This window comes from Callorhinus ursinus, unplaced genomic scaffold (genome assembly GCF_003265705.2).
Source record: "Callorhinus ursinus isolate GAN/ISIS: 27379988/994484 unplaced genomic scaffold, GSC_fseal_2.0 scaffold12, whole genome shotgun sequence".
In the NCBI taxonomy this organism is placed as follows: Eukaryota; Metazoa; Chordata; class Mammalia; order Carnivora; family Otariidae; genus Callorhinus; species Callorhinus ursinus.
In genome coordinates this window covers 10,093,649-10,106,318 of record NW_027397074.1, presented here as the reverse complement: position 1 = coordinate 10,106,318, position 12,670 = coordinate 10,093,649, and positions in this window count along the sequence as shown.

Genomic DNA, 12,670 nt, shown 5'->3' with positions numbered 1-12,670 from the left:
TTACCAAATTGCAACCCTTTCATGTAAAATCCAGATTAAAAGTCTTATTCTACACAGTCTATATCTAGCTGTTTATCTGTCTATTTTGTTCCTTATATTTACAAATATCTCAATTGCATGTGTTGCTTAGGAGAGCGAAATTAAAAAGAATATTTGTAGTAATTTGGTTAAAGTTTACAGTCCTGTGAAGAATATGTTATTGCCTGAAGCACATCTAAGCAAGACAGAAAATACTGGGCAAAGGAAATAATTCAAAAGAAGTGTGTGAGTATAGATTATACATATTATTTTATGCTTTTAAAAATGTAGAGAACTACATCAAAACAAAACAAAACCTATCAATCTGACATATTAGCTAATTCTAAACTGACTTTGGGCCCTTATTTCTCTCAAATACTCCTGCACACCCATCACTTTATTTTCATTATTTTATTTCCCATTGTAAATGTCTTCACTTTTAAACTTCATGCCATGGGATACCTGGGTGGCCCAGTCAGTTAAGCCTCTGCCTTTGGCTCGAGTCAAGATCCCAGTGTCCTGGGATCGAGTCCACCAGTGAGCTCCTTGCTCAGCGGGGAGCCTTCCTTTCCCTCTACCTACTCCTCCCCCTGCTTGTGCCCCCCCCCCCCGCCCCGGATAAATAAATAAAATCTTTAAAAAAGAATAAATTTCATGCCTGTGTTCAAACAGTCCCTGTGAATACCAGGCTTCTCTTTAATACCCCCAACCTTCAAATGTCACATAATTTCCCTTGTGAATCCATCGTCAACATCTTTTATCTAGAAATCATTACTTCTTCAGCTCTAGGCTGGGTTTGCTGATGATTCCTTCCACTAGTTATCAGAGTCTGCCTATGACTGCATGAGATTTATTTTGTTTTGTTTTATTCTGCTTTGTTTCTAATGTACAAACTGCCTCCACTCAGTTTGAGCTGCTCAGAGACATCAGCAATGTCTTGCTATTAATATTTGTATATTCTTTATTTTGCACAGTGCTTCACCTGTAATGATACTCTATAAATATTTTACAATTATTAATATTCTATAATCCACCCTCTTTTTGAAGGTTTATCAGTATTACACAGAGAAATGCAGTTTTTGTTAAAATTAGGCAACTCTCAGCAAGGTTTAAGAATTTTAGGGTTTAATATTTAATTACATTATTTAGATTTGAATTAGTAAGTGGGACTATTTTTCAATGGTCTATTGTATTTCATACATTGGGGCATGCAGCTGGAAAAGAGAGGAGTTATTCACTCTGAAGAGTTTATACCTTCATATTTGTAAATGCGGTTATTAAAAATAAAAATGGAGAACTAGATTGTAGCTAATGGATTCAGGTGTTTACTTCATACAGCCTGATACAGTTTTGTTTATGTCTGTGAATGTTTTCCGATCTGAGTTTTTTCCACAAAGAATTGATATCATAACACTGAGGGGGAAAGGATCGTATCAATTATTGCAAAATTATTCTGAGGCAACAATGGTCTACTCATTACATATGTGCAAATATGCCATCTGATGTGCATCAAGAAGTTTCACAATATTGTTACTCAATTAGCAAAAGGTTTTTATTTGATGACTTTTCTTCACTGAGAAAAATCAACTTGGGGAACATGGTGCAATGAAATGAGGTGGGGAAAAGGCAGATGAATTTTCATATTTTTTTCGTATGTTTTTGAAGCTTTACAAAGATATTGTCCAGGTTTCAGGACTCTGATTTTTTTCAAGTGGCTAAAATTCAAATGCAGTGATAATTCAGAATATAGGACTATACCCTAAGACAAAGACTTTATAGCCTATAAAAGAAAAATAATAAAAATTTGACACTATGGAATGATAAAAGTGATAAAGGATCTTTAGAGGAGAGAAGAAAAGCTGCACTTTGATTGTTTAAAGAGTTATTCTGAGAGGAAATGCTCAGGTTCTTCAGGTTAAGAGAATAATAATGAGGAAAATAAGATTGATGTTTCAGTCAGATAGTTTCGGTTCTAAGCAGGACCTTCTCGTTCATGAACTCATGGAAGCTCTTACTATGTATATTTCTTAAAATGGAAATATTTCTTCAATGACTTAGGTAAGCTTTACCCAAACTGATCTCTCATGGAACACTATTCTGCAGGACACTTCAAAGCTGTAATGAAAACAAAATGGGACTTGAATAAACTTTTAGAGATGCTGGGATACTTTATACAGGTCACTTTGTTGCAGAGTTTTCAAGGACCTTTGGATGATTGTGTGTATTTTGAAGCTCCATGAGAGAGCATGGTCTGGCATGTTCTTTAAATCTGCTATACTACAGAGCCCCCTTAAAATTATGTAGACAATAGTTACATGGTTAGCACAACAGATCTGCTAAATGCTGTCTAGGAAAACTTGATTCACTTATTTTCTGAATTGGAGTCAGTGGTAGCTATAAGATTTCTATTGTCTTTTATAATCTACAATGATTTTTCTTTTCAAAAAAAAAATCTCCCAGCAATCTTGCCTTTGGCAAATTTTTGCTTTTTTATACTCAGTTTGAGTAAAATTCAGACACTTAGGAAGAGTTGAGGCATATTTTTCCTGACATGTGTATTCCATCTATTTGACCTCTCATATAATATTATTAACATAAGGGGCTCCTGGGTGGCTCAGATGATTAAGCATCTGCCTTCGGCTCAGATCATGATCCTAGGGTCCTGGTACTGAGGCCCTCATTGGGCTCTCTGCTCAGCAGGGAGTCGGCTTCTCCCCCTCTCTCTACTGCTCCCCCTGTGTGTACTCTCTTACTCTCTCTTGTAGGATAAATAAAATCTAAAGAAAAAAAAAAAAGACAAACGATGTTATTAACATAAAAACAAAGTTGATGACACAAAAATATGAAGGTGATACTATTTTACCCACCCAAAACTAAAAAAAGACAAAAAGTGTAATATTTTCCCATGTTACTAGCCCCCATAATGTCCCTTTATAAGCTGAAATATCCAGTTGGAAATGGGAGAGCTAAGGAGGAAAAAGATGAGTAAAAGTTCTAAAAGAGAAGATAATGAAAAGAGGAAAAGGAAGGGAAAAAGAAAACCTGGAGGGGAGCTGGGGGAAGTTTTCTGGGTGTCTTTACATGTACCCAGAAGTAAAGTCAACAAAAAGATCTAAAGCATTATTCTTTATTAGCCTCTTTCCTTCTTAGTCATAACTATCTGCATTTCCCAGATCCACTCGTAATCACTAAGTGTAATGAGTCATCCTAAAATAAACAAACAGAGAGTCTGAGCATAGATCATCGGCATTCACAGTCAATGTCCCATTTGTATTCTCTCATTTTCTCCATTCCTTTTTTATTTGCTGCCTCCATCAATTATATCTTAACTGTGATCCAAAGTAACAGGGAAAAACAAAGCTTTCTCGGTATTAATGTCACTCTAATGCATTACAACACTCTTCTCAGCTTTGAGGGCTTCAGCATCTTTTCATTGCTAAAACTTACAGGTGAACTTGGCTGGAACTTCGGCATGGCAGCTAAACAGGAAAGAACTGAAGTACTGGATGGAGGTACAAAGGCAAGAGCTTAACTGTCTAGTTGACATAACTGCTTGGATGTGCTGTCACCATCTAAATCGAACGTATCCAAAATTAAACAGCAATCCCTTCCCTCCCTTCAGTCTTCTCCTCCATAAAAGGCACGTTAATCTGGTTTACTCAAACCAGAATCCAGAAAGTTAGTTTTTACCTATTTTGTGTCTCCCTGTCTATATCCAAACAAACTCCAAGAGATGGATTTTTTTCCCTGAATATATGCTGCATCATTCACATGTCTTCATCTCCAGGGGCTCCACCTTGACCCAAGCCACAATTCTCTTTTGCCTTCATTACTACAATAATATGAAAACATTTCTTCATATATACTCCAAACCATTCTCTATCCAGTTTCTAAAGTACATGTTTTAAAATAGAGCTGTGTCATTCTAGTGCTTAAAATCCTTCAGTGATTTCCCCTTGGCCTACTGATACCTATATGGCCTGTCTTGACTGTTCAACTCATCCATCACCTCTTTTCCTTTTGCGCACTACATTCTAGCTATTTCAGACTCCTTCCACCCTAAGACTAGGTTAAGCTCTTTCCTTGCTTGAAGTCTTTGCATCTGCTATTCTTTCTGCCTGGAATTACCTCCTCCCCAAGCTAATACCTATTTCATCCTTCAGCTTAAATGTCACCCATTGTCCCCCCACCTACTCTCCTGACCCAGTTACACACTGCACATCTGAAAGTATGATACACTTCTATTTCAGAGCACCTACCTCAGTTAATCAAATTGATATTTCCATATATATATATATATATATATATATATATATATATATATATACACACACACACACATATACACTCTCTCTCCTGTTAGACCGTAACTCCATGAGAACATGGATTAGGTCTAAATTCTTACACATTTATCTTCAGTACTGGCTAAGCCCTATATGGTAAATATTTGTTACATGGATGTACCAGTAATTATCTGTTTGCAAGTTTCTTTTTTCCCCTCTGTTCAATTCCAAAATATAATGACATATACAATCTCTAAATTTTATTTACTATTGAAATAGTAATATCTTCAAATTCTTTTCATGGTAGTGTTGGGGAGGTGGATTCTACCAGCTTTTGTCATACACTTTTGTTTTCTGTGAGCAAATATTTATCAATCATTTACTATGATTGTGCTAGGCACTGGAAATGTAGTAGTGAATAATGAAACTTGGTCCCTACCCTCATTATAAATACAGACAAGTGTGGGAGACAAGCACAAAACAAGAATGAGAAAGTGGTAACTGAGAAGTGCAAAGAATTTCTGGGACACACAGCAATATTTGGTTGAGCTTTTTGGCTCATCTTTCCTTAATCCTCTATATTGTTGTAGTCTTAAATCCTGTCGATGTGAATATTATTTTTCTATGTTTTGAACACTTCCATCATTGCATTACTAATTGTTTAAGTTTAGAGTTACTTTTCTTTTATCTTCCCCTTTCTTTGTTCAATTTTTCCAGGTTCCTAATCTTTTAAATCCTGCCCCTTCTTCCTCACATTCCCAAGAATCTTATGACACTTTTAGTAGATTCAGAGAGGTTTATACATTTATTATCAAGAAAATAATATAACTTCTCAAATGGTGAGAACACTAGCAATTTTTGGAGATGAAATTATAAAGGTTTCTTTTGCTAGCTCAAGACTGATAAATGTTTTATCATCATAAGTTTTTAATTATATTTGAAGATCTAATAATAAAACATAATGCTTATTCAGTGCTTTCTATTTGCCAGGCTCTGTTTTATCTAATTTAATCATCATTACAATGTTACATAGGCAAATTTTATAACTATATCCATTTTAGAGAAAAGGAAGTGTTCAAATAACTTGTAATAAGAATGCACTTGGGGCATATTTTTAATATTAAATTGGCTTGACCCTTTCCTTCCATTCTGTTGAATGAACATTTAATTTAATTATTTTCCTGAAAAGTAGGGGAAAAAGGGAAATTCTTATTTAAACAAGAAAACGTTGCCATCATCTGTGCAGGATATGAGCAAGAAGCTATTCAGAGGTCAAACTGTTTTTCAAGTACGCCTGGCCCAGAGTTCTGTGAGGCATCAACTAAAGGACCATGGCCTCCTCACCTTCAAATATGACTAGCTAAAGTATGGGTTACTTGTACTGTTAATTACTACAGAATTGAAGGTTAGGAAGGTAAGGGGGCTAGTTTAGAAGAGGAGGCTTCTATATCTTCGATGGGAGAGCGGGGTATAGCTATTGACAAAAAAAAAGCAACAGGCTTGTGAGATAGAAATAGTAAGAACCTTAGAGAAACATGCAGCGTGGTAAGAATTCGAAGGGGGCCTATATGGGGGCAACAAAGTCCAGAATTTATTCTGAAGCAAAGAAAAGAAGTAATGGTGCCTGCCCTTTATTGTAGGTACTGGAGGATGTTTTATGAAAGAAGGAAACACCTTCAAAGGCCGTTATAATCTTTTATGTAGGGCCACTGCAGTCCCAGAAAAATTATGATTTACATATTTATTTTTTGCATTATATTACATGGAATCAGAGATTTTGACAGTTGCAAAGACATGCTAAAAACCACCTCTTTGATTTACAGAGGGGGGAAAAAATAGTGAAATGACTTGTTCATGGTCACACAGCCAGAGGCAGAGCCAGTCCTGGAAACAAAATCTCCCCCTTTTTTTAATTCAACACCTTGATTTTATTATTTACTTATTTTTAAACTGAGATCATAAATATAAAGAACATAAGAGTCAAAACCTCAAAAGAACTGTAGTACTTAAAAAGAATTATAAAAGAATACTAAAAAAAAACAAACAAACTTAAAATGCTGCTCAAGCAAAAGTGAGGTCCAATTTACTTTAGAGCCTAAAGGGATGTGGACAAAGGTGTGGTAGAGAGAGCTAATCCCAGGTAGAGATCTAGCAGATTCCTCCATAAGGAGGGAGGCAAGGTGGATGTCACTTGGCTTCCTTCCCCAGGGCAGTTTGTGAACCCACCCCATCCCTGACTGGGAAGAAGTCTTCTATGGACAAGCTGGGGGATTAATTTTCTTGCAAAAATGGAATGACAGTAGGACCATCCTTCCCAACCTGTGGGGAAATAAACCTGTTGGGGCTAACCAACTAAGGAATCTGCAAGAGCTCCTGACCCAGAGAGGAATGGATTCTGTTTTTTAAAGCAGCTTTAGATTGGTTCTGTTGCAGACTAAAATTGCTTACAATTCCTCAAATCAGACTGGGGGTGTTTTGTGGTTGTGCAACCTGTGACTTTGAAACTCTAGCTCTAAGTTTCCCAAATATAGGGTTACACATTGGGATTAAAAGCTTATTAAATAGTACTTACAGTTCCTGATATTATACACATGATCTATATATTCCTCAGCCACCTTGATTCATCAGTTTGAATCTTTAAACTCTGTCTCTATGTACCTTGGAATATCATGAGCATTCTCAGGACATTTACATGTCTAAAAACATAATAAAAAGCCCACCGTAGTCCAATGATCCTGTCTGGAAACTGTGGTGTCTTTCCTTCATGAATAGTTCTGATGGGGAAACGATAGGGTTGTTAATGTCTCATTTGAAGTTTTATCACTTCAGCATGTAGTTAAAGTGTACGGTTGCATAAAACTGATTTTTGTGTTTTTTTTTAAAGTAAAGACAAACTGAAAAAAATGTTGTTTTTATTAACTGCACAATAATGTGACATGCATTTAAGTCAATTGAATTTTTTGGACTTTTCTTACAGTGTTATGCTTAGAGTGTAGTGTATCTAGAATCCAACATGCTCTCCTGGGTTTTACTCAGAAAGACAAACACTCCTGTGCCTCTCTCCACCCGGATGTCCAAGAGGTATTTCAAATATTTTTTTCCAAACCCAGATCATGTGGTTTCCCTCTAAACTGATTTGCCTCTAATAGTTTCTGTTTTGTATTCCATTTGTGGCAGCACCATCTGAAAAACACCAAAACTAGAGTGAGAGCCGTGGTCCATCCCAGCCTTCTCTCACTTCTCAGCTCAGACAGCCAGGTCTTCTGATTTTGACACCTAATTATGCCTTGAAAATCATCATTCCTCTTCTTTTTTAACCTCCTTTTCCCTGGGTTAAGCCCTCCTTATGTCCCTCGACTGTTTCAGTGCCCTAAAATGTTAAATCCACGTTGGTTCTCCCCTTAAACCATCATGGTCCGTGCTATTTTTGTGGTCTACAGAAAAGACACATATGAAACAGGCAGTCCACGCCTACAGTCATTTGGCTCTCCATCTGCCAGGATACAGACCCCCAGCCACAGTGACCTCAGAGCTCACTGAATACCTCTTCCCTCCTTGCTAACTGTGCTTCAGACAAAGAGATACCATGTTCACTGCTTGAAAGAACAGTGATTCGTTCTGTTTTATTGTTTGTTTCTTTTCATTGGTTCCTTTGTCTCTTGCCTCGATGACTTTGTCAGGGATGTTTTGTCTTCCTGAAATGGTTCTGCCTCCCATCTCCATTCTTTGCTATATTCTACTTAAGTTTTTGAGTTTGACCCTAGGTGTAACCTCTTTTTGGCCTTTATCCCAACCAGCTGGCTTGCTGGATCCCACGTTCTTGTTCAGTTCCTGCCAGCCTGTTTGTCTGGGAGCAAAACACTGCTCTAGATCTGTTCCATCTGTTTTTAGATGGATATCCTTAAAGAACCTATTTTCCTTGTAGCAACAGGGTGGGGAGATAACAAACCAGTCTTATTACAATACACTCTTAAAGTGAATATTTGATACAATTATCTAACTCACCTATTGATAGCATTTTGTTGAAAGGACACGGTAAGGCTACGTGCTGAGTATTCTCCTCAAAGTTGTAAACAATTCTGAATAGTTGGTAAGAAGGGAAAAGAAGACTTAAAGATTTTCTTCAGATGAGTAAATCTCCTTTATCACAGAGTTTGCTAGTGTTCCCCCAAATCCATTACCCACTTTTTCCTTAGTAATAGAATCCCCAATATTTAGCTGGGCACATAGGGCCTGAGATGTCATATATCCCAGCGACAATTTCAGCGTGGTTTGCCATGTGACTGAGTTATGGCCAAGGCTCTCCTGGGAAGCGTTACTAAAGAGAGAGGGCCCTCTGTCGTTTCTTCTTCCTCCTTCCTGCTGTTTAAATATATTTTACCTGTTGTTATATATGCTCTTATTGTAACCAATTTTGTATGCTTTGTGGGAAGAAAATGTACAATGAACTAATGAGTTTTAAAGAAGACAAGAAAAAAATCAAAATAATATCTTGTTGAATATAGGAAGACAAAATTATATTTATCTCATCATGAGTACTTCAGGTAACAATTGTGAATTGAAGATATACTGGATAGTTATGAGAGAGTTGGATTTTATGCAGGAGAGAAAGTGAAATAGTACTTTTAAGCATTTTCTACAAATGCTTCAATTTAAATGGACATATTTATATTCTTGTGATAAAGAATGCAGTTTATAAAAAAACACCACTAAAGCCTGATATTCCATAGGAATTTCTTATATGGATTCTATGTACTTATGAGAAAGAGGTTTTTATTTTACAATGGCCAAATTCTTACGTTAAAATGTGTATCTAATGTAATGTCTACTTTTTCATTATTAGGTTGACATTTCATTTGAAAACATTTATGATTAGTTAATCTACTTCTGGATAATGGTGTGTTATATACCCAATATTTAAAACATATTTATTAAAGATAATATATAACAGCTAATATTTTTGAGCATTTTCTATATGCCACTATACTAAGAAAGGAGTATAGATTTCTAATTTCATCTTCAGAAAAATCTGCATATCTTCACTTTACCTACAAATTAATGGAATATTAAGAACCAGGTGTAGTGATAACTATTAAGTAACTGCATCCAACCTGTGCTCTTTACCACAGGTTTTTTATTTTGCTCTGCCATGACATTTACTTTATTCACATTTTTTATAATATCAGGATGAAATAGCTAAAACATATATCATGATAGAAAGACTAGTGTTGTTGCTGTATTTGTATGTTCTGCTTTCCTGGTTTTTAAGTATATAATTCAAGGAGTTAATTCATTTTCTGCTTGTTAATATTTACGGAAATTCCTTGTAGCAAGACAACAAACAATTTATTCAAGAATGTAAAATTTGGCCCTGCTCTAAGTTATAATATTTGTTAATTAATTTAACCTGCACATATTTATTGAACAGATGTTATGTGTCAGGTACTTTTCTAAGCACTAAGAACATAGCAGTGAATAATTCAGGCAGTAAACTAGTAAAGGAATTCTAAAAATATAAAAACAGTGGTTTTAGAAGTGGAAACAAAAGAGTAGGGAGACAAGTCAGAAGAAAAACCTGAGGTTTTAGATCTATGATCAGGGAAGACTTCTTCCTTCCTAAAGACCATATTTGAGTAGAGACAGAAAACATAACAAGGGGGGAAAAGAAACACAAGAACAAAAAACATGCTCCATGGGGAGGGAAGTGCGAATAAAGGACACATGGAGTGGTCTTTGCTTGGTGAACCGAAAGCAACAAAGAGGACTGGTATCTGGAGGAGAGTCTGAAGAGTAGTAGAAGATGAGGTTCAGAGGTAGACAGGAGCCAGATCATATATGGAGAGCTTTGTAGGCCTTGGTTAGGAGTTTGTTTTGTTTTGGTTTTTCTTTTCTAAATGTACTAGGAAGCTCTGCTTGCTCAGCTTGATAGAAAAGCCTTAGTCTGGACCACAGCCAGTCATCACTGCAGAAAGGCCTTAAAGCTTCTGCCCAGAGGCAACACATATCACTTCTGAGTTCAGTTCATTGATGAGTGTGTGTCATGTGGCCAAGTCTGCATCTGTGAGACAGACAGTGTAATCCTTCCTCAGGGAGGGGGAGGGAACATTTGTGAGTAATAACATAACCTACCACAATCAATGTCTGTCACTTTGACAGTCCTTTGGACTTCTTGAATAAACTTCATATAACAAAATTTAAATCATACCATTTAAAAGATACTTTCCCAATTTGGGGAAGAAAAAGTTCCAACTATTTCATTGAAACAAACAGATCCACCAAACAGGTTGAAATCTCCATTTATTTAAAGCCCCAGAAAAAAAATTACTGGATTATTGAGATGACTATTCCTGAAGCTCTTTACACATATAATCAAATTCTTGAAAATAGGGTTGTATGAATTTAAAATTCCATCAACTACATATGAAAACTTAAGTGTCATCGAAGCATCACTAGTAGTTAGTTTTCTGGCTTCGTATATTTTGGTTTCTTCTCATAGTATAACAGGGACACTTTCTCCGGCTTTGGCTTCCAAGAGGAGCTAGAATTTGGATACAAGTCTGTCTAGCTCTGAAGATGGCCCTTTCCCTGCCCTCTCCACTAGCAGTGGCTATGTGGGGTAAAAAGCTATAAAGCTTTTGTCTCAGAAATCACTAGGATATTCATGTTGTTTATTGCCATGACACTACTATACCCTAGTCTATCTTGATCTATAGAATTATGTTTCTGAGGATTACAACTAAGATACACTACAACTCCTCCATGAAGGTCAGTAAGTACCAGCACACAATAAGCATTAAGATTCTATGACAACAGAGATAGAAAAAATAATTCTACAAGGAAAAAATGGTGCTTTCACATATGAGCCAAAATTAAAATTAAGACTGGCAGACACTTCAAATGAAGACACGTTAATTAAGAGTTGACCTGCCACTCACTGTATAAGCAAGTCTGGTTTAGGGCAGGGTGAGTGATGTCACCAAAATATGTTACATTGCTGAGGTTACATATAAAATACTTGTGCTTACTGTGAAAATAAAAGTGAAAAAGGAAACTGTAGAATGGCAAGAAACCAAAATGGCAGCATCTATAATCATAAGATGATGGACAAGTGATTTTAAATTATTCTTGCTACTTTACTAAATTGTATATGCATGTGCCCACATTTAATACAGATAAAAATAGGGGCAATGGGTTTGGCAGACAGTGTTATGGTTGATTTTAGAAGGACAAGATTCATTTGAGGGAGAATATAAATTAAACATGATGGTTTGGATTAGCAGGTAATTTGAGTTTGTGTTTTTCCAAATGTTCTCTCTCAGCCTTGGGCTTATCTAAGCAGAAAACATAATATATACAAATGCGAAATGTTCACAAAGTGTTTAAAAGAAAAAATCTGAGTTCTCCTCTACATGAAAAATAGCACTTTTCCCCTAACCATTGCCAACATTTTTTTGTGCGACGTAGAATAAAACTTTCTAGGACTCCATATTAATCCATTGCAAAATCTTATATTTCCAGTTTATCACTTAAAAATGACACGAACTTTCTTAATTCTAGCTGGATTCTACAAAAAGTCTCTGAGTGGCTGTAGGTGCCATATGCTGAAGTTTAGCTTTACACTATTTATCATCTCAGTCCCTGACTCCTTTTACTTCTCATTCTGCATAGAATAAAGGGTGAGATTTATCTTTATTTACTTAATTATGAGCCTCACAGATTGCCTCTGCTGTCTGTGCACTGCAGCAGTGTTGGTAGTCAGTAACCACACATGAGTGGAGGCATACCTCTGCGTGTCTCTTCAAGTACCCTCCCCTGGACTTTCTCAACGTCAGCTTTATCTTCATTAAGGTAAAACCACCACTTCCCCTTTGCATTTTTGTGAGCTGGGTTGCTGCATAAAAGGAACTGCTATTCTGTTCTTTAATGCCATCCTTCGTGTATTATCTTAGTGCACAATAAACAAATAGCTTGTTGAGGGGTGTGTGTGTATGCATTGCAAAGTTTTGTATTTATAATAAAAATGTGATACATGCCTATAACTATAAAAATGCAGAGAATGCAGAACAATATAACAATATAAGCTAAAATTGAAAGTAACACATCATGATAGAAATATCAGTGGTCTGGCATAGAGATTTCAAATAGTATTCTATTTAGAATAATATATATTTGTGTCTAAAATTTGATCAGTCTGTACATATTATTTTATAATTTGTTTTGTGTGTTCAACGCTATGTCATGTGCATCTTTCCATGATCACCTTTATAGGCCATTTCTCTCCCTCATATCTGAAATCATTCTATATTTTAGTGGTGCATTCAGAGGTCAGCATTCCATTTGAAAAACTATTATTTTTGGTGTGAATGGAT